The following is a 22,067-nucleotide window of genomic DNA, read 5'->3' as shown; positions in this document are numbered from 1 at the left end:
TTAAAGAAACTGGTTCCATATGTCAGGGGGTCAAGCCATAACTGCAGCCCATCTCGGCCAGCATTGCAGGGTCCTGCCTCATGTTGGTATTTAAACACTGTTACTCCCCAGCACTTGGCAGCACTTGAAACTTCTCTCAGTGGGCAGAAATCAAGAACTCTCCAGAAGTAGCCTAGTAGTGTTCCCCAGGCGTGTCGGCTTCAGACAGGTCTGACTGGGCATGTTCAGGTAGGGGGTTGCTTGCTGCTAACTTGAAAACCACTGGGGGCTTCAGCCTCTTCGGGGCCCCAGACCCCATATTCAGACAGAAGTTCACCCATATAAGCTTCACAGAGCAAATCACAGCAATGTTGGAATTGTCATTTTCAAGTGCTTATTTCACGACATTCAAAGAAATATTTTTTTTGGTATATTAAAATTAAAAATAAAATCATAACTTTTGATTTAAAACCAAACAATGTGTGCGGTTTCTTTGATCTCTTGTTCTGGGCCATTCAAAGGGGCATCCTGGACACGGAAGAGTCTCAGAAAGGTCATTCTGCCCTGAACGCCAACGTGCTCAGGGAACACAGTGAGTCGCTCCAGTCCTGGAGTAGAGCTCAGCAATGACGAAGTCCCCAAATACCACTGATCGAAATCCCACACGGTGCCTAGCCCCTCGGTGATGTTTCACGGGTATAACACTGAACAATTTATGCACTTTGCAGACCTACTAGCTCCCCAGAGCAGTCCTCACAGGGCAGACAGTCCAAGTTGGATCCCCCATTTTACGGATGAGGAAGATTTTCCCGTTAGATCAAATGTCACAGAAGTAGAAGGAATGGAATTTTCACATAACCTTAACTTCAATTTCATTGTTGCCATTCGGATCTTTTGAAGGAAGTAGAGTATGAGTGAATTAAATGCCGATACTCGGCACTGAAGCAGGAACAATTCGCCGTGTCATTGGACCAAGGGCTTCGGGGCAAAATGTGTGTTGGGGGAAATATTTCGAAGGCACAGCACCTCCTTCCTAGGAGGGTGCATTATCTGCACACCTGTGGGCTACTAGCAAGGGTAGCCTCCCGTACATCTACTCCCTGACCCTAAAATTTGACCCTCACCTTCTGGTGTTCTCCTGTGTTCTAGCGTATACTCTTTAGGTTAAATGTCTTATGGCATTCTTGTGGTTTGGGGGGCATCTATACAAAGTGTACGGCAGAAATGTCCCTGCAGCATCTATATTCAAAATCAAGAACCTGTTTAGGGGGCTGTTTTCCATAGCCAAATTACTATGGACATGTCTCTGTTCACTTCATCTCAGAATAAATAAAGATGGAAATTTCTATTCCTTTTATAACCTATTCAATGTATGTTCTTAACTCAGAACACAATGGGGGGGGACCCTATGCTACACACAAAGTATTTTCATTAACTTCACTAAAAAGACAGACAGAGAAAGAGAGAAAAGGAAGGAAGGGAAGGAGGCAGAGAGGGAGGAAGGGGCAAATCGAGGGGGTGTTTCCGTTTTGATAGCGCTCTCAGAAACCCACTACAAATGACTGCCCCATCCTGTAACTTCTGATAAAAACACAGTCTGATACGATGTGGGCTCCAGAAATTAATAAGGCAAGCCTTAAAACATACAAGCATTTTATATCACTGTCTAGCTAACAAACAGGCTGCACTTATGTAATTTCAAAACCAAGAAGTCAACTACAGCAGGCTTCCCAGAAATGGAAACCTAAGAATGGGATTAGAATACCAATATTTCATCAACATGAGCACTCCTGGCTCTTTTTTGCTTTTTCAAAATGAATGAAATTAACTGGAGTCGGTGAATGCCCTAAATCAATGGTCAGGACAGTTAAAATAACTAAAAGAGCTCCCCACTGGTCAGTCTATAGCTGATTAATCTCCAGTTCTGGTAGATCTGGGACAGGATCTCAGTTCCTGCCAAACACCTCTCCTGAGACTACAGGGAGGCCTGCAGAAAAGCAGTGGTGATCACCGGGATGGCCATAGTGGGGGAATGGGATGCGCCCCCCCCCCCCCCGCCAAGACACACAGCTGGATACTCACACACAGACAGCATTGCTTGTGCTCTCTGCCTCCGTCCATGCTGTCCTGAAACATCACGTCACTCACTAATAAAGGACTCCCGGCAAGATGAGAAGCTCTGGGTCAGGACAAGATCAGATCCTACTGATGTAAAGAGAATGTTATCTAATTCACTATCGCACTTTATGCTGTAATCTTTCACATTTTCTTCTGCTTTTCGTCATTCCCATCTACGTAATAATTGAAGGGAGTAACCTTTGGTATTTCACCTTATTTATATATGCATTACAGGATATGTATTTATATGGAAAATATCATACACCCACACACATGAAATCAACGTCGCAGCGTAAGGGTTAAGCACACGTGACAGCCCCCTCCTGACACCACCGCCCCCCCCCCCCGACGATCTCGCTACTGGCTTCTGCAATCTTTGGTATTTTCAGGCCCCCAGGGTGAAAACCCTGTGCTACACTCTGGGCTTTCATACACAGCCTCGTTTTCTATCGACTACACTAATTCCTTTCATAGTAGAGGGAAAACTGCCCCCCTGGGTGTTGCTCTGCTATGTTTTATTTATGAAAACTCTGACGGGTGTTTCTTAAGGCAGCCAGTATCTCTCTACAAAGAGAAGGCAAACAGTGTTCGCTCTTCCTGCGTCCTCCACGGCTCATAGTTGTATGCGAATTACTGTCAAATGCCAGAGCATTTTTGCAAAACGAGCATTGCCTCCACATGAGAAGCCGTTCTAATTTCAACTTAGTCTTAGAGTAATCAAATCAATACAACATAAATAAACGTACTGAGTTTCCGACCGGACTTAGGCAGCCGTGCCAACTCATTTGCTCATTTACACATAACGTGAATTTCCCTTGAACCCACCAGCCAGTAGAGACAAATTACTTACTGGTCTGTAGGACCTCTGACTTCCTGCCAAGTCCCTAGCATCTAACTCTGGAAATCGCCAAGAGGAGTCTCACAGCCTCTGTCAGGCGATTCTGTCATGCCATCACCCCCACCTCACCTCCTGCCCTCCCTCCCATTTCCACCGGCCGCAGCTGCTACGGCAACTCTCAGGGCCTGGAAATCTTGCTGTCTGCACAGCCCGGCTCCGCGGTCCTCGTCAGGCCACCACCAGCCTCCAGGAGGGCAGAGCGCCCTCCGCTCTCCTGTGGGGCAAGATGCCTTTTTCCCCTTGGTCACATGATCTGTGGGAGAAAGCTGGCCTCCTTCTCTACTCAGGAGCCAGACATGCCTGCAGGAGACACACTGGGGGAACAGCCATCAGAATGTGTCTTTCCTCCTCCACACGGGCACCGCTTCCCCCTGGTTGAGCTCAATGAACCTAGTTCCTGCCTCCACTTGGGTAAGTATCGCCCCCGGAGAGTTCATAGCCCCAACTGTAAATGGACCCTGAGACCACCACATCTGCTCTCAGCCTTGCCCGATCTATCCCAGCTGAGCAGAGGACAGAGTAGACTTCCTGTTCCAGAACCCCCCCCAGCTCTCCTGCAGACTCCTTGTTCCCTGCCCCCACCATAGGTAAAGCGTCTCTGTGACTCACTTCAAGTCAACCCAGGCACCTTTGCCACCTACACAAATAAATAACGAAATGCAAACGTATTTAAAACAAGTCATTTTCTTTCCAGTAAAAACTGGCTTTTGAATGAAACGGGCAAACTGCAGAAAGTCGTGAGTTTCTTAGAACTGCTGTGTTTACTCCTGACTCACGGCCTTCCCGCAGGCCCGTTTCCTCGCCTCTGAGCAGGTTAGGGGGCTTGCGCTTTCTTCTCACAGCTCTGGGCTGTTCTGCCTGGTGGCGCTTCTCGTCCCAGTAACGAAATGATTGGTGATTCGCGGACCATTTAGTCGGTCTTCTTCAGTAGATCGCAAGCTCTGTGGGACAGGAATCAATGTGCCTGCTCTCCCTGGCAGCGCCAGGGCCTGGCACGGGGCTAACTGTGTGTTGAAAGGACGAATAAATGATAGTATACGGTCGTGGGTGTAACCGGTACCGTTTTAGAGCTCACACCGTCTGTGTGTTTAGTGTGTATGTGTGTAAATGTGTGTGTTCGCGTATGTCGGGCAAGTCCCCGTGCTTCGTCATGGTATACTGATGAGCAGGCCCGCCTGTATTTTCAGCTCTGGGATTATTTGCTTATTCACTTCATATTTGCTCCTTCTACTGGAAATTTTATTTTATTTTTTATTTTATTTTATTTTATTTTAAGATTTTAGTTATTCATTCAACAGAGAGAGAGAGAGACAGCCAGCGAGAGAGGGAACACAAGCAGGGGGAGTGGGAGAGGAAGAAGCAGGCTCCCAGCAGAAGAGCCTGATGTGGGGCTCGATCCCAGAACGCCGGGATCACGCCCTGAGCCGAAGGCAGAGGCCTAACGACTGTGCCACCCAGGCGCCCCTCTACTGGAAATTTTAAAATCTCATATAATATCATGCTTGTGATTCACAAAAATTCTTGAGGCGCAGGAACCCAACTGCCTTGCTCTGCCCGCCGCTTGGAAGCGGTCATGCGGCCATCCTGTACCTCGTTTCCTCATCTGGGCAAAGGGGACAAAAATGGCACCCGCTGCACTGTGTGCAAGGGGGTTAAATGAGGTAATCCCTATCAAGCGCAAGCCTAGTCCTTGCTACAAACTACTTGCTCCGTAAATGTCAGCTAATATTACCACTATTGGTGATGTTATTTTTACTTTCTCTTTTCTGGGTGATCTATACATGAACCTCTCTTTATTCTTCACCATGAGCCTTGAGACATTCGCCTATAGAACGTCATTGTCTTATTATTATTTTCTAAATTATTTATTTATTTGTTTATTTATTTATTTATTTATTTATTTATTTAAGTAATCTCTTACACGTGGGGCTCGAACTCACGACCCTGAGATCAAGAGTCGCATGCTCTTCCAACTGAGCCAGCCAGGCTCCCCGCTCATTGTCTTATTATTAGCAACCATTCTATAAACAAAGAAAGGATCTTTTTCAGGCTAATAGAGAACGAGATGTGAGGCAAACAGTTTATTCCCATTACAGCAAATGTAAAGTTCTAACATGTTTGTTTGTTTCTTTTGGTGTTCATTCGTGATTAGCGAAAACCCTTGAGAGGAAAATATCTTTCACCTAAGCATCCACTGTTTGGGCCCAAATATTATTGTAACCTGTCCTAAGAGTTCATTTTTCACCAAATCCCTACTTCTTGCATGACTATTGTAATTAAAAAGAAATTCGTACGGAGATAGAGATGAGTGGCTGCACTTCACAGCTTAAATACCATTTTTGGTCATAATACATTTTGAAATTGCCAGGATTATTAGTACAACACAAACACCTAATTTAAACATCTGAATTAACATAAAACGGCCTTTTTGTTTTTTGGTTCCGATGGGCGAGTCTGTCAAGAACATGTCTCTTGTTAGGAGGTGTTCCAGTAACAGAAACTTGACTCCAGGAACACAAACTCCCAAATGACTATTGTATTCAAAATACCTGAAAACATACAAAATGCTAAGTTGATTCAATACGTACTTGTCATTCAAAAGTAGGGAATGAAATATTAATCACTAAGCATCATTCGATGTAGACCTAGTCACTTGCCTTTAATCTCACAAATAAACTTTTTATTTGGAAACACCTTTAGTGAGATGTGAGGAAAACTGTATGAATCGTCACAAGCTACAGTTGTGCTGAGGAAGGAAACCCATTTGCTTGTTTGTCCATTCCAACCAGATTAACTGCATTTTGAAGTTTATGTTATAGATTTTGCTTTAACTATGGGAATTCTATAAACCTCATTTAATTGAGGTATAATGCCACTAAAAAGGGTTCTCCTTGTCTAAAATTTTGACGTGCTTTCTGTATTACTTTGCAATTATGTGACAGTGGCGGCATTTTAATTAAAGAGGCATGTTTCTTCCAAAATTGCAATTCTCAGTGGATTTATCAAGTGTCCAGCTCTTAAACTAGAATAAAGCCAGCATCCTCAACAAATAGAATTTTAGAGACTGTTTCTCTCTCCTTTTTTTTTTATTACATATAGGCTGTTTATCAAGAAAAATCCTAATTACATCGAAAAGCTATTTTAGTTCTTCCTAAAACGTCCCACATTTACATATATATGTGCATCTTACAAAAACAGTTTGAAGTTTTTCTGTATTTTGAACTGCTCCTCAGAGCTTAATTCATAGGTAACTTTATAGCATCTAACCACTGATTAAACATTTTATCATGAGAACTTTTAAACATATATCAAAGTAAAGAGAATAGTATAATGAGCCCTATGTTCCTACTATCTAGATTGAACATTTACTAACATTTTGCTATATTTGTCATATTTGTTTTATTTTTTTTAGAGATTTTACTTATTTATTTGACAGAGACAGCACAAGCAGGGGGAGCAGCAGGCAGAGGGAGAAGCAGGCTCCTCACTGAGCAGGGAGCCCAAAGCGGGACTCGATCCCAGGAACCTGGGATCACGACCTGAGCAGAAGGCAGATGCTTAACCAACTGAGCTACCCAGGCACCCTGCTATATTTGTTTTAAAGCAAACCCCAGTCATTATGATATTTTATTCTTACATACTCCAAGAAACATTGCTTTTAAAAAAAAAGACATTTTTCTTACATAACCTCAGTATCAATATTATGACACCTAGTAACATTAATCATATCTATTACCATCTAATGGCCATTTTTCCAATTTCCCTGGTTATCTCCAAAAGGTCTTTTTACGGAGCTCTCTTCCTACTTTTTTTCATGTCAAGTGTTTTCTTAGAGAAACAGGGCCAATGGTCCTATGAAATGTCCCACATTCTGGATTCTCTGATTGTTAGCTTGTGGTATCATTTAACCTATTTCTCTGTCCTTAGTATTGCCTACAAATGAGAAAGCAGATCTTCAAGTTTCATTATATTCAAGCCTAAGATTTTCAGCAACAACATCTTAGGAGGTAGTGTGTATTTTTAAAGGAGGCGCACGATGGATACCCCACTTCTAGACAGTCTCAGATTGGCCAAGTGGCTCAAATGGCAATCTGCCCCCACTTTGTGATGTCAACCTCCCCACCCCCACCTGGCATATACTGTAGGCTAGTACTCTGACATCTTTCAAATGTCCAGTTCCCTACAAAGCTTTCATCTCATCCTTCTGCCATCTATTCTGATAATAGTTGCCTGGATCCTTTATTTTATTAAAGGATGAAAAAATTATTTTATCATTTTATTTTTTGTCCACCTTAACTAAAATTCTTTCGATTAAGTGAAAAGCATTCTTCATCAACTTGGGCCATTTGGACATCCTAAAAATAAAATTTACGTAGGGAACTATGTAGGTAGGCAGGATAAATCCTTTCTTTTTTTAATCCTTTCCCTCAGTGGCCATTTTCGGTCTACCAGTTTGGTGCACCAGCCACCTTCAATAGTGACAAATGAGTTACAAGACTTTTTCCCCTTTCACTCCCTTCTTTTTCTCATTATCTTTACGAAATCACAGATTTTTATATATTCAATGTGTTTCAACCAACTGTAGTCATTATTCTCTTTTGGTGGCTCACGTTATCCATTTTGGGTCAGTGGGAGCCCTTTAGAACGGCTGCTTTTCTCTTTTTGTCATGACCTCAAAAGCCTGAGAGCTTCCTTTCCTTTTGGTACAATAGGATGTTTCTTTTAGTGGGGAAAATTACCAATTTTTCCTCCTCTAGAGTATTTATATTTCACAATGAATCTGAATGTAACTACATCGTCAGGTTGAAAATCAACTTATTTCAAAGACTAAAAGCCTACTCAGTGCTGCTCACAAAAGACATTTTAATTAATATAATCACCGGGCGCACAGGAAGATTATCAAAGCACTTTGGGCATTTCCTCACTGGTTCTGCAATATTCCTATTAAGTTGGAACAAGACAGTTTTATCCCCATCTAACAAGGTGAACTGAAGAGAAAAGGAGAAATTTAATTGTACGGAATATGAGATGCATGTAAACTAAGGCGTCAGTCGTGTTCTCTTACTATTAACAGAAAGCTAGGCAAGGTTTAAAGAAATCGTACAAAGCAGTCCAAAAAGTATTATGCAAATGAGACGAACTGGCAGTTATTTAATTAAACTCTAGTTAAGTCGTTTAAAAGAAGTGTTTTGACCATACTTTCAAATATGTGTTCCACAGAAAAATAGGTAAAGATTGACCAGGGATGTAATGTCCCGACTGGAACATTCATTTATTTATGTAGTCAGGAAATATTTTTGTGCCCAGAAATAGGAGACACTAACACTCAGTCCACAGAGCTGTGATGTTTTAAATTAGTTTCGAGAGATAGGACACTTTTTCTGCGACCTTCAACCAATCCCAGTCAAGCTATTCCACAACTGTCAACGGTAGGATTAGAGTATCGTGATATATTTTAAAGACAGACGTAGGAAGAAGAAAGTGGCCTGATTTCCCAAGATACAAATCCCCCGAGGTCCTCAGCACTTGGCAGTTGATAGTCCTTTGTTTTTGCACTGTGGTTGGGTTAGGGTTTCAAGCCATAAATCTGCTTTCTTCTCATTTTGGCTGCCAACTTGTCATTATCACCACCCCAGCCAGCCCCAGCCACCTCATTGTCAGGCATCCCTTGTATCAAAAAGTAAGCGTGAGCCAAATGTATTCTTCCTCAGAGGACTCTCCGGGGCTGAAAGGCCCAGGTGACTTCCAATAGGGGGATTTTCCGTTCAATTTTACGTCTTTGTCAGCAAACGCCTTGTCACCAGGGCTGTTACTTTTCAGTATGATTTTTCAAGTGCTGCCTGATGGCTCCCTTCAGTTTACAGGGCACCTCTGTGGAAAGAGCTCTGTTCCAGGAAGTGAACATTCTAGGCTGCCAGTAAGCCGCTCTCAACTGTTGCGTGTGCTGTTGTGCAAGTCACTGACCCTCGGTGCCCGTCAGTTTCCTCACCTCCAGATGATCTGTGAGGGTCGTGATGATTCCAACTTTTTTCCCCAACTAAAATTAGAGATTCCTCTCCACAATCCTCCTAGAAATCCGTGTTGGCAAAGGGAAACATGCTCAAGGTCTACTCTCTTCATTTGCATCACCATGCTTTGGGGTTTTTTCCAGCTGCTTTACAAACTCGGTCAATAAAATGAAGTCAAGAATTTAGGAGAACCGACTAAAAAACAGTAATTGAGGACTTAGAAACATCATCAGCAACTTGAGTTTTTCAAAAAATAGGCTGCCAAATAGAATTGACTAAATTCATCGGAAAATAACCCAATTCCTCACTTAACTTTTTTGCTTCAAAGTAACTCGAACATTGCAAGCCTCAGGTACCGTCTTTTAGTTGTGGTTATACCCTTGGAGGCTGTGTAGCAGAATAATAAAGAACGTGGGCTCTAGAGTCTAACTACCTAGGTTTCAATTTGACACTATCGCTAACCAGCTGTGTAACCATGGGCAAGTTATTTAACCTCTCTTTACCTCAATTTCCTTATCTATGAAATGTGGGTAGGAATAGTATCTCCCTCATAAATAAATACATTAAAGTTCTTAGATAGTGCCTGGTACCTCCTGAGTCAATAAGTGTGAGGTAGCATGCAGCCAGCCAAGCCGCCATTCCTGACCAAAAAGAGAATTTTGATTTCTTTCAACATACCACCATCATCCTTCATCACCTCCCTCCAAAAGCTCACAAGTCACTACATTGTTTTACAGATCACACAACACCAACACCTGCGGGGACAGTTAAATTTTCAAGGCAGTTCAATAGAGAAACCGTAACTTCCAAATATTTCCAGAACACTTTCTTCAAGTTAGTACCTATCCAGTTGCAAATCAATCAAACCCATGTTGGCCATTATTGCTCTCTTGAGAGCTACTCAAAAGCTCTGTCTCCTGGTAAGGGAAGCAATCCAATTCTTTGTCATTTTTTTCCTGAAAGGTCATATCTACTTGTCTTAAAAATGTCTGCAAATACGGAAATGTGTAAGTTTTTCTTTTTTAAAGGATACTTCAGCCCACCACTCCTATACCACAGAGCTCAGCAGCTTTCACTTCCAACATTCATAGCCAATAACCTGCACGAAGATCAATCGAGCACTTCCTCTCCCTATGATTGCTACAATGGTTATAATATTTTCGTAAGAAAAATTTATAAATAGGTTTCACAAAGTGCAAAATTTCCCCCAAATTCCTTCACGTATGCTGAATGTGGGAAGAAAATTAGAGTTACTTTCAGAAAAGTACTTTTTTTTTTTCCTTTTCTGCTATGAGGACCAGCCAGAGTAGCTTGAAAATATAAGAACATGCCTGAGGATTATTTGCTTGTAAATTAAAAATAGGCTCATGTTAAAAGTTCAATCGACGACTCTGGAATTTCCTAGCACCTTTCAGAAAAATAATTTCTCAGGTGCTTACATGAAATAATTGAGGCAAAATGGATTTTTTACACAAAAGGTTAATTAATTCTTACTCACATATTAAAGCATGTGTTTTTGTGAATAAATAATGTGATACTGTATTCTTTTTAGCCAGTCGTGAGCAGGAGACAGTGGATTAATTCACCAACTTGGAAATCTTTGCTTGGCTTACAGCTGACCAAAATGGGGGGGGGGAGGACAGGGGTGCTTTTACCTCAGAAACCAATAGTCAGATATTCTTAGGAAAATAGTGTATGGGGGATGTGTAAGGAGGCCTTGTCGGAAATTACTCCAATGATCCTTTTTTTTTTAAAGATTTTATTTATTTATTTATTTATTTATTTAAGAGAGAGATTGAGAGAGAGCACAAGTGGGGGAGGAGCAGAGGGAGAGGGACAAGCAGACTCCACGCCGAGCCCCATGCAGGGCTCGATCCCATTACCCTGAGATCATGACCTGAGCCGAAATCAAGAGCTGGACGCTTACCTGACTGAGCCACCCAGGTGCCCCCTGGCAGTTTTATTTTTAAGGTTAACATGATTCAGTGACCTGTACAGGGATCCAGAGAAGACCCCCAAATGAGTCTCAGGCTGGTGAGCAAGCAGGTAGGTGCGGGTGCCCACAGAGCTGATTGGGCTTACTGCTTTCTCACCAACCCTGGGGTTTGAGGATAAGTTTTCTCCTGGATTTCAACCTTTCCACTTTGTGTCTGAGCTCTCCAGGCTTCATTCAGGATCTGTTTGAAGGTGTTGGGTTTTGTTTTTATCTCTGAGAGTGCCCATTTGTTCTTTGGTTGGAGTCCTGTCTGGGACTGAAGCTGTGCTCGCCTCCAGTCTGACTTCTTCTTGGACCCAGACTCTTTCTGTTTGAACTGTGTCAGTTTTGAACTGTGTTGGCTTTTGGTCTGATTCCCTTTCGGGGTGGGACTGTTTCTGCCAGAACTGTGTCAGTTGGAGATGTGTAGGCCTTCAGTCTAATTCCTTTTGGGGATCTGACTGTTCTAGTAAGAACTGTGCTTGTTGGAACCGCATCAGCTTTTGGTCCGAGTCCTGCTAGGATAGGAGCGTTCCTACTGGAACTGTGCTAGCTTTTGACCTGATTCCTTCCAGAGCCAGGTTGTTGCTGAAAAACCTCTAAGAAATGGGGTCCCAGTCATGATAATGCTTTGAGGGTGCCTACCCACTGGGACTCTGGGCAGTTTTATGTTTAAAAACCATGGCCCCTCCGCAGGCACATTTTTAAGGAAGTGTAGTGATTTCAACACAAGTAATAGAGTTTCAACGGCCATTATGGAAAACTTCTGATCTCCCCAAACTTGTTTTACTTAAAATTAAATTAGAAAGCCATGGCTCCTTAAGAGAAAGAGAAGGGGGGGGGGAATCCCAAAACTGAATGGGATTCCAATTTAAATAGTACCTTGAGGTTCCTGGATGTTTCCAGGATTCTAAGTTGGCCTCTTTGCAAAATACTATTTCTAAATTAACTAAAGCAAACAATTGAAAGAAGTCAAAATGGCTTCCAAGGCCTTTGTTTCCCTCCCTGACCTCTTTTGTCTGCTAACTCATGGTGGCTGCCTTGAGCTCAGACCCCAAATCTCTGTCATTTTCCTCTATTCTCTCTGCTGAACTTACCTTTTTCTTTGAATCTTTCCTCACTCCCTCCTCTCTTGAACCTATTAAAATCTACCTCTTTAAAGTTAAGTCTTCTGAGGATCTAAATAAACCTCAAGTTTCTTATGTTCCCTGGACTAAGGCTGAATGGAGAACCATAGCTGAAGAGTTTCTTAAAGTGGCTGAGGCCCCCATTGGTTTGTTGAAGCATTTAAATTATTCAAACTCACCAACCTGGCATCTCAGATTTATAGAAATTAACCTATCTGCGTGCTGGTTGGTGAGAGCCAGGTCAAACATTGGATGAAACTAGCTTAATGGGAGCATCCTGAAGGAGGTGTTGAAGAAACAAACCCCTAACTATTTTTTAATATGTTATGTTAGTCACCATACAGTACATCCCTGGCTTTTGAAGTAAAGTTCGATGATTCATTAGTTGCATATAACACCCAGTGCACCCATGCAATACGTGCCCTCCTTAATACCCATCACTAGCCTATCCCAATCACCCACTTCCCTCCCCTCTGAAGTCCTCAGTTTGTTTCCCAGAGTCCACAGTCTCTCATGGTTCATTCCCCCTTCTGTTTACTCCCCTTCATTCTTCCCTTCTTTCTCCTCCCGATCTTCCTATTTCTTATGTTCCAAAAATGAATGAAACCATATGATAATTGTCTTTCTCTGCTTGACTTATTTCACTTAGCATTATCTCCTCCAGTCCCGTCCATGTTGCTGCAAATGTTGTATAATCGTTCTTTCTGATGGCTGAGTAATATTCCATTGTATATATGGACCACATCTTCTTAATCCAGTCATCTGTTGAAGGGCATCTCGGCTCCTTCCACCATTTAGCTATTGTGGACAATGCTGCTATGAACATTGGGGTGCATATGGCCCTTCTCTTCACTACGTCTGTATCTTTGGGGTAAATACCCAGTAGTGCAATTGCTGGATCATAGGGTAGCTCAATTTTTAACTTTTTGAGGGACCTCCACACTGTTTTCCAAAGTGGCTGTACCAACTTGCATTCCCACCAACAGTGTAAGAGGGATCCCCTTTCTCCACATCCTTTCCAACATTTGTTGTTTCCTGCCTTATCAATTTTTGCAATTCTAACTGGTGTAAGGTGGTATCTCAATGTGGTTTTGATTTGAATTTCCCTGATGGGTAATGATTTTGAACATTTTTTCATGTGTCTGTTAGCCATTTGTATGTCTTCATTGGAAAAGTGTCTGTTCATATCTTCTGCCCATTTTATGATTTGTTTATTTGCTTCTCGTGTATTGAGTTTGAGAAGTTCTTTGTAGATCTTGGATACCAGTCTTTTATCTGTAGCATCATTTGCAAATAACTTCTCCCATTCCGTGGGCTGCCTCTTAGTTTTTTTGACAGTTTCCTTGGCTGTGCAGAAGCTTTTAATCTTGATGAAGTCCCATAAATTCATTTTATCTTTTGTTTCTCTTGCCTTTGGGGATGTGTCATGAAAAAGGTTGCTTTGGCCGATGTCGTAGAGGTTGCTGCCTATGTTCTCCTCTAGAATTTTGATGGATTCCTGTCTCACATCGAGGTCTTTCATCCATTTGGAGTTTATTTTTGTGTATGGTGTGAGATAGTGGTCAAGTTTCATTCTTTTGCATGTAGCTGTCCAATTTTCCCAGCACCATTTATTGAAGAGACTGTCTTTTTCCCACCGGATGTTTTTTCCTGCTTTATCAAATATTAGTTGCCCAAAGAGCCGAGGGTCCATTTCTGGGCTCTCTATTCTGTTCCATTGGTCTATGTGTCTGTTTTTGTGCCAGTACCATGCTGTCTTTGTGATCACAGCTTTGTAGTACAGCTCGAAATCCGGCATTGTGATGCCCCCAGCTTTGTTTTTCCTTTTCAACAGTTCCTTGGAGATTCGGGGCCTTTTCTGGTTCCATACAAATTTAAGGACTGTTTGTTGTATGATTTTGTGCTATTGTAAATGGAATCGATTCCCTAATTTCTCTTTCTTCAGTCTCATTGTTCATGTACAGAAATGCAACTGATTTCTGAGCATTGATTTTGTATCCCACCACATTACTGAATTGCTCTATAAGTTCTATTAGTTTGAGGGTGGAGTCTTTTGGGTTTTCCCTATAGAGTATCATGTCATCTGCAAAGAGAGACAGTTTGACTTCTTCTTTGCCGATTTGGATACATTTTATCCCTTTTGTTGTCTGATTGCTGTTGCAAGGACTTCTAGTACTATGTTGAATAATAGTGGCGAGAGTGGGCATCCTTGTCGTGTTCCTGATCTTAAGGGAAAGGCTTCCAGCTTTTCCCCATTGAGAATGATATTCGCTGTAGGCTTTTCATAGATGGTTTTTATGAAACTGAGGAATGTACCCTCTATTCCTGCACTCTGAAGGGTTTTAATCAGGAAAGGATGCTGTATTTTGTCAAATGCTTTTTCTGCATCAATTGAGAGGATCATATGGTTCTTGACTCTTTTCTTATTGATATGATCTACCACACTGATCGATTTGCAAATGTTGAATCACCCTCGCATCCCAGGGGTGAATCCCACTTGGTCATGATGGATAATCCTTTTAATGTACTGTTGGATCCTATTAGCTAGGATCTTGTTGAGAATTTTGGCGTCCATATTCATCAGGGATATCGGTCTGTAATTCTCTTTTTTAATGGGGTCTTTGCCTGGCTTGGGAGTCAAGGTAATACTGGCCTCGTAGAATGAGTTTGGTAGTTTTCCTTCTGTTTCTATTTTTTGAAACAGCTTCAGGAACAAACCCCTAACTATTAACTATCTTTGTATTCTTTTCCAAATTTACAGTCTCTGAATTTGCAACCTCATGGGCTATATTATCAGTAAGACATTGGGTTCCAAACAGTTCTTTTGTGATAACAGTACTGTTTTAAAATGTCTTTGAAGTTTTGCTATTTTGTAAACAGTTAATTAGCTATTGCTTCCTGTTTACACCTGCACTGTATCTTTCCAGATACACTTGGCTAATTCTCTTAGTGTGTTCTTGCAGTATTCATAATTCTGCTTTCACGCTTGCTTTAAGCAGAGACTTCCAGGAGGCATACCGGATTCTGGTTTGCCTTCATAGACAGAACCTTTCTCCCCTAAGTTGGAATAAGTACCAATAAATAGTTCAGTTGGCTACTTTCAGACCTCGAGTCCTGGCTTAAAACTATCATACAGTGTAGAATTGTTATGTTTCTTCTGTTTTGTATAATTATACTAAGTTTTGTATTTTGTTGGCTGTTGAACTTTTTAAAAAAACACTGTACCCAATAAGGTGATGGTGGCTCAATGTTGAGAAGATCCAGACTTTAGATGGGAAGTGCCTGAGAATTTCTCCCTCCTAACCTTTCCTGTTATGCAAATGTGGCCTTAAGTGGTTTCCAACTGCTATGCACTTTCCCCCCTACATAGGACTAGACAACCAGAAAAGGTCCTTCCTGGCACGGAGGGACAAAACCACTAAATATAAAGAACCTGACTATGGATCTGCAATGTCGAGGCACATGAGATAGTAACGGCCAGACGTGCGACTACCCAGCTTTGCAACAAGAAGCCGCATTAACGGATACCGTGATTAGAAAGCCACTGAAGGTAAACGCGCTGTCAAGCTTCCTTCCAGTGCCACCAAATGCCTGAACGTCGGCTTTTCCAGATGGCTGGGCCGGTTGAAATCACACGATTACATCCTGTTACAGGAGTCTGCGTCCGAAGACAGCAGGTAGGATTGCTATCAGAGGTTATCAGATAGCACTGAGGTCCGGTGGTAGCGGTTCTGGCAGTTTCAGCAGCCACGATCCAAGAGGCAGACCGGGAGAAGGGAGGTCGAGCAGCGGACCTCTTGTCTCGTTTGCAGTGCCAGGGAAGCGCCTGTGGAGCACGGATCTGCCCACGCGTCCTCGCCTGCCCGGCCTCACACGCACCGGGGGACCCTGCCGGCCAGGCGACGAGCCAGTCTCTTCCTGCTTCCCGTGGGGGCTCCCCAGTAAACCGACTGGCCGCACTTCCCTTCAAACCTGCCTCTGACTGTTGAGGAATTTCACAAACCTGCTCTGCGGGGACCTGCTCCTCGTCTTGACAAACCACCGCCGAAGTTTCTGTAGAGGCAGAAGCTTACACAAGCAGGCAAAGCCCCCGGCCCACGAACCGATCTTGCAGGACGTGCCCTTGATAACAGAGGCACTCAGCAGCGTTCTCACAAGTAACAGAAACCAAGCCAACTGGCTGAGGCAAGAAAAGGCCCTCTCGTAGTCCAGTGTAGGTAGGGCCAATCCATGCAGCCAGCTGTTGAAATGGTGACAGCGTCTCTCAGTCTGTCTGTCTCTGTCTCCTCTCTCTCGCTCTGTCTCCCCCTGTGTGTCTCTGTCCCTCTACCAGTCTGTCTCTTTGTCTCTGTCTCTCTTGGTCTCTCTGTCTCTCTGTTTCTTTCTGTCTCTGTACCTCACTCTGTCTCTGTCTCTTTTGGTCTATCTCTGTCTCTGTCCCTGTCTTTCTCTCATGCTGTCTTTCTGTCTCTCTATCGCTGTCCCTCTCTCTGTCTCGCTCTCACTTTGTTTCTCTCTCAGTCTCTGTCTCTCTCTCTCTCTAGCTCAGCCTAGAGCTCAGGCTCTCGAAGGTCTCCCCAGAGGGCAGCAAAATGACTCCCAGCAGTACCATCATTATGTCTTATTGGCTTCGCAACTCAGGCAGAAAGAAAGGGAGTTAATCTTTCTCAGTAGCACCGGTGAAAATCGCACAATCAAGTGCTGCGTTTTGACTGCGATCAAGTGTCCATCTCTCGACCAATCAGTGTAAACCGAGGAATGGGAAATAAGGTCAGCCTCCACCACCCTGAGAGTGGGGGAAGGCTGTTGCCCAACGGAAGAGCAAGTGGCTATACCGGAAGAAAGGGAAACAAACACCAGGCTGACGAGATACACGTCCTTCTGCTTTCTACAGGTGTTTACTCTTCTTATTCCTGTTAGAGATGCTGGCCCGCAGAGCCTTCCCCCACTGGGCTGAATGATTGTCCTTCAACCGTAGTAATTAGTAGCTCATCCCTTATATGGTACTTACTGTGTGCTACGTACATGTTTTTACCCATCTAGTCCTCATAAATCCACGTGAATTTGTTCCTATTATTCCCCACATTTATAGATGAGGAACCCGAAGCACAGAGAAGTAAGGGAAGTTGCCTAGATTTCACAGCAAGGGCATGGTGGACCCGGGAGGAAAGCCAGCCGGCTGGCTGCACTGGGTGCGAATACCCCCCTCGCTACTTTGCCTTTGGAATACAGTTTTCCTTTGTTCGAAGCCTGGCCTCAGAAGCAGGGATGAAAACCTGAAACCATTTTCATCCGAGGCTTACGTGGACTTCTAATCTCAGAGCTCAACAACTCCGTTCTGGACAATGGTAATTGAAATGTCTTTTTTTTTTTTTTTTTACGTTGAGGTATAGTTGACCTATAACATTGGTTTCAGGTATACAGCATAATGATGCGGTATTTGTTTTTACTGTGAAATGATCACCGCAATAAGTCTACTTAACATCTGTCACCTACGGTTCTCCATTTTGTGTGTGCGTGATGAGCACTTTAAAGATTTAGTGTCTTAGCAACTTTCAAATAGGCGCTACAGTATTATTAACTATGCTATATGTATGCTCTCACTAGGCTGCACCTTATAATCCCTTAACTGATTTATTTTGTAACTGGAAGTCTGTACTCTTTGAAACCCTTCGTGCATTTTGCCCGCCCCCCAACTCCCACCTCTGGCAACCATCAACCTGCTCTCTGTATCTATGAGTTTGTTTTTTTTGTAAATACCACATATATGTGAGATTATACAGGATTTGTCTTTCTCTGCCTTATGTCACTCAGCATAATGCCCTCAAGTTCCTTCCATGTTGTCACACGTGGCAAGATTTCCTTCTTTTTTATGGCTGAATAATATTCTATTGTATACATACCACATTTTCTTTATGTGTTCACCCATTGATGGACACTTAGGTGGATTCCATATCTTGGCTATTATAAATACACCTGCAGTGATCATGGGGGTACAGAGATCTTTTCCAGTTAGTGTTGTCATTTTCTTTGGATAGATACCCAGAAATGAAATCGCTGAATCATAAGGAGTTCTATTTTTAATTTTTCTGAGGAAACGCCATACTGTTTTCCAGAGTGGCTGCACCAATTTATACTTTCCCCAACGGTGCCTGAAAAATTCTCTTTTTTCCACATCCTCACCAACACTTGTTATTTCCTATATTTTTTAATTCAAATATAATTACCATAGTGTTATATTAGTTTCAGGTGTACAATATAATGATTCGACAATTCTATACATTACTAAGTGTACTTTTAATTTCCTTTATCTATTTCACCCATCCCCCCACCTTCCTTCCCTCTGGCAATCACCAGTTGGCAACCTCCTCTCTGTATTTAAGACTCTGATTTTGGTTTCCCTCTTTTCTTTTTTCCCCTTTTTGGTAATAGCCATGCTAACAGGTGTGAGGTGGTATCTCATCGTGGCTTTGATATTCGTTTCCCTGATTATTCATGACTCCAAGCAACTTATTGTGTACTTGTTGGCCATCTGTACATCTTCTTTGAAAAAATAGCTGCACTTCTTAAGGATTTTTACATGTTGATACTTTGATTCAATCCAAAAAAGCCATGGAAATAGAGGAAGTCTGAAAAATAACCTCCTCTATAACAGCATTTCCCAAACTTCACTTATTTACAAACCACTTCACAAATTGTGCTATATCCATATACCACCTCACCTATTATTTATCTGGAATTTTAATTTAACTTCATCTTAAATTGACACGCTTTTTATTTGGCCCTGTCTCCAGCCTGGTCTACTTGAAATCGTAGACTCGATGTTCTAATTGTCTTTTTCCTAAAAGAGATTAAATATAAACACCTGGGAAATCAAATTACAATTACAATGAGTACCACTCATATGGAAAGAAAGGGTAAAAATAAAAAGACTGACGATAGGACGAGCAAACCACACATGTTATCTCTGCTGGTAATGTAAAATGCTACAACTGCTTTGGGAAAAAATTCCCTACGTTTCCTATAACTTGACAACCACAGTTCCACCCAAGGAAAGTGAAAATCTCTTTACACAAAAAGAATAGAATATTATTCGGCAATACAAAGGAATGAACTACTGATGTGCAGAACAAGGATGAAGAAAAAAATTAGGCTGAGTGAAAGAAGCCTTATGCAAAAGTTCCATTTATTTGAGGTTCCAAAATAGGTACATTTACCTAGGGTTAAAATCTATCTATCTCAGAGGAGTGGTTGCCTGAGGATAAGAGGTAGGGGTGGGGATTAAGGAAGACCAGGCCACAGGGAGTTTTCGGGGATTGTATTTCTGGCAATGTTGTATATTTTTATAGGAGTTTGGGTTACACCGGTGTATGTATGCACTTTGTCAAAGACAGTAAGTTTTACTCCCACAGAAAAATAAACTATAAACCAATAGTGAACTCTCAATGGTCTGCATGCTAAAGGGTTTTAGGAGAAAGGTACTGGTGTCCGAAATGCATTAAAAATAAGATGCATAAAATGCATTACAAATCAGAGGAACTGATGGGTAGATCAAGGGAAGGATAGAAAGTTATGCATGTGATAAAGCAAGTAGAGTAAAATGTTAATGGTAGAATCTCGTTTATGGGTTTATGGGTGTTCATTATAAGATTCTTTCCACTTGGCTGTATTTTGAAATTTTCCATAATAAAATGTTGGACGAAAAGTAAACATCTAACCAGTATAACAAACTGTTCACGTAGGTACCACTTGAAAGCACGTCACCTCCTTCCAGTAGTACCTGTCCGTAGCCTGCAAACACTGCTGTGGCAGAAACTCGCTTTTCTTGATGCCTGGAGCTGCAAAAGAAGATTATCCCAGCTCTATTTAAGCCTATACAGCTGAGTGAAAAATGTATGGTTTAGATTCATATCCATCTCACCGCTTTTCATGTCAAAACTTACACATTTCCTCCAATTTGTCTCAATTCCAAGCTTTTCTGAAACAAAGGAACGACTGACTAAAATTGGTAAATGAGCTCTATTCTCCTCTAGGAAAAGTCATTCTTCAGGAAAACAGAGGAATTTGGCTTCTGGAAGTCTTGGTCACTGCACAAATATGTCTCTAATTTAAGGCATGGTGGAAAAAAATCAGAGTTGACAATTACAGAACTTGGTAAGTTTCATAAGTGCCGCCACTTACACCATTGCCTGAGACGCCATTGACCGTCAGCGGGAAAGGCTCAATTGCGGTATGCAGTTATCAAGTATATAAATCTAATGACAGCTCCCATCAATAGTGGTTGCTAGTGGACTAAAATATTTTTTCGGACAAATTAATAACAATCATTCACAAGATTTAGACAATAGTCCTCAATCAGAAGAAATTGAGAAAGCTAGAGCAGCAGAGCAACTGATAGAAAACAAATTGGAATAGGGGATATGGAGCGCTGGCAGAATAAGCAAAATGATTTTTTTTGTTTTTTTGTTTTTTTTAGCAAAGGCAATTACTATCTTGGTCAAGGGAGAAAAAGCACTAAAGACAAATATTCAGCAGTCTGAATAGAGTTTGAAATGAAAAGAGTTTGAATAGCTATTCACATAGATTAAATCTGTGAAAGAAAAAAAATGGCACATGGGCTTTCTATTTGCTATTGGTTATCCAAAAACCCAATGCTTATAAAACATAAGAATCATCCTAATAGGCAATTATGATGACTCTGGTTATTGAAACTGTAATTCAAATGCAAGCTTCCATTTTACATTCTCTCGCATTAAAATGAATAAATTACTTGCTGTTAGTGAAAAAATAAACAAATAACCCCACAATGCTGTTTGCTTTGTATCTATGAATATGTGTGTGTCAGCTAACAGAGGGGAGGACTCAGATCTATTTTTCTCTTCTTATAACATTGACATGAAAATCATACTTACTAACTACCTAGAGGAGATCTACTTTAGACAGACAAACATAATGAGTTTCATATTCATTTTAGATTAGGGAAATGTCTCTAAGCCTTCAAGACTGTCCCCGAAGGGAAAAGGCCAAACTCCTGTGGCTATACCGAAGATAACTTACACACAACTTAAAAGGACAAAAGAGACTCCTGCCAAGAAGCCGGAGTGAGGAAAGTATGGATTTGGTCTTGATGTCTACCATTTGGCAAAAAAAGGCAAACTTCTGTTGAGTCAGTGTGATGAATAGACACACCATGAACATGGCCAGGATCGTGCATAACGCAGTGGTACAGATGCTAACAGACTCACAAAAGTACACTTCCGTTTACTTTTTATAGGCTTTGAAAATTGATCTCTAAAGTGGTCCCAGGTGAATGTCTCCTTGGCCCAACAAATCTCTGACAGTACTTTGATTTTCTTTGCATCCCCAAAAAATCTATCCATTGTGGCTATGCCTCTTAATTGACGAAATGAAAACATGGAAAGGAAGCCAAGTTTCTGATTAAATTAATGTGCCAGGCCTCTGAATTATGGAAGACCTCTTGCAAACCCCAAATGGATCATATGGTTTTTCTAGGACTAGTTTTTAGAAAGTGAATAAACAGCTAGACCAACTCTGACAATCCAGGAGGGAAATGAATTGCTACAGGATTTCTTTCTAAGCTCCCCAAGCTGGAATAATTTCTTTACCCTCCCCAGTCTCGTGCCAGAGAACTTTCTCATTATCCTGTCTCATCCATCCCCATCCTCCCCTCTGCACTGCACACTCCTTCAAGTACTTCAATCGCTAGAAACTACCAAGGTGCTTCCAACTAAAAACAAAAAAACAAAAACAAAAACAAAACCCCAAACACTGGAGCCCATTGGAAGGGGAAAGCACCACAGTATCGCTATCGAGGAGTACGCATCTAGATTAGGGAGTGAAAGTAAAATGCTGCCATCATTCCCAGGGTCCTTAATGTAGTAGAAGAGTGGGCATTCTGCACAGTATGTGGGTGGGGGAGTGTAGGGCATAGGTTTCAGGTC

General features: G+C 41.9%; 1 long non-coding RNA gene across 2 annotated transcripts; it reads left to right on the top strand.

The window, feature by feature from the left end:
* The first annotated feature begins 14,995 nt into the window (after window positions 1-14,995).
* On the top strand, window positions 14,996-20,906 carry LOC103661743. Of its 2 annotated transcripts, none has more exons than XR_568231.2 (3): window positions 14,996-15,782; window positions 17,198-17,453; window positions 19,848-20,906. It is a non-coding gene; the product is annotated as an uncharacterized LOC103661743 (long non-coding RNA). The 2 variants fall into 2 exon arrangements; XR_568230.2 differs by lacking the exon at window positions 14,996-15,782 and adding an exon at window positions 16,536-16,999.
* Window positions 20,907-22,067: the final 1,161 nt, after the last annotated feature.

Source organism: Ursus maritimus, unplaced genomic scaffold (genome assembly GCF_017311325.1).
Source record: "Ursus maritimus isolate PB19 unplaced genomic scaffold, ASM1731132v1 scaffold_11, whole genome shotgun sequence".
Lineage (NCBI taxonomy): Eukaryota > Metazoa > Chordata > Mammalia > Carnivora > Ursidae > Ursus > Ursus maritimus.
Note: the sequence above shows the minus strand (reverse complement) of the source record. Positions and strands in the feature narration are given on the sequence as shown.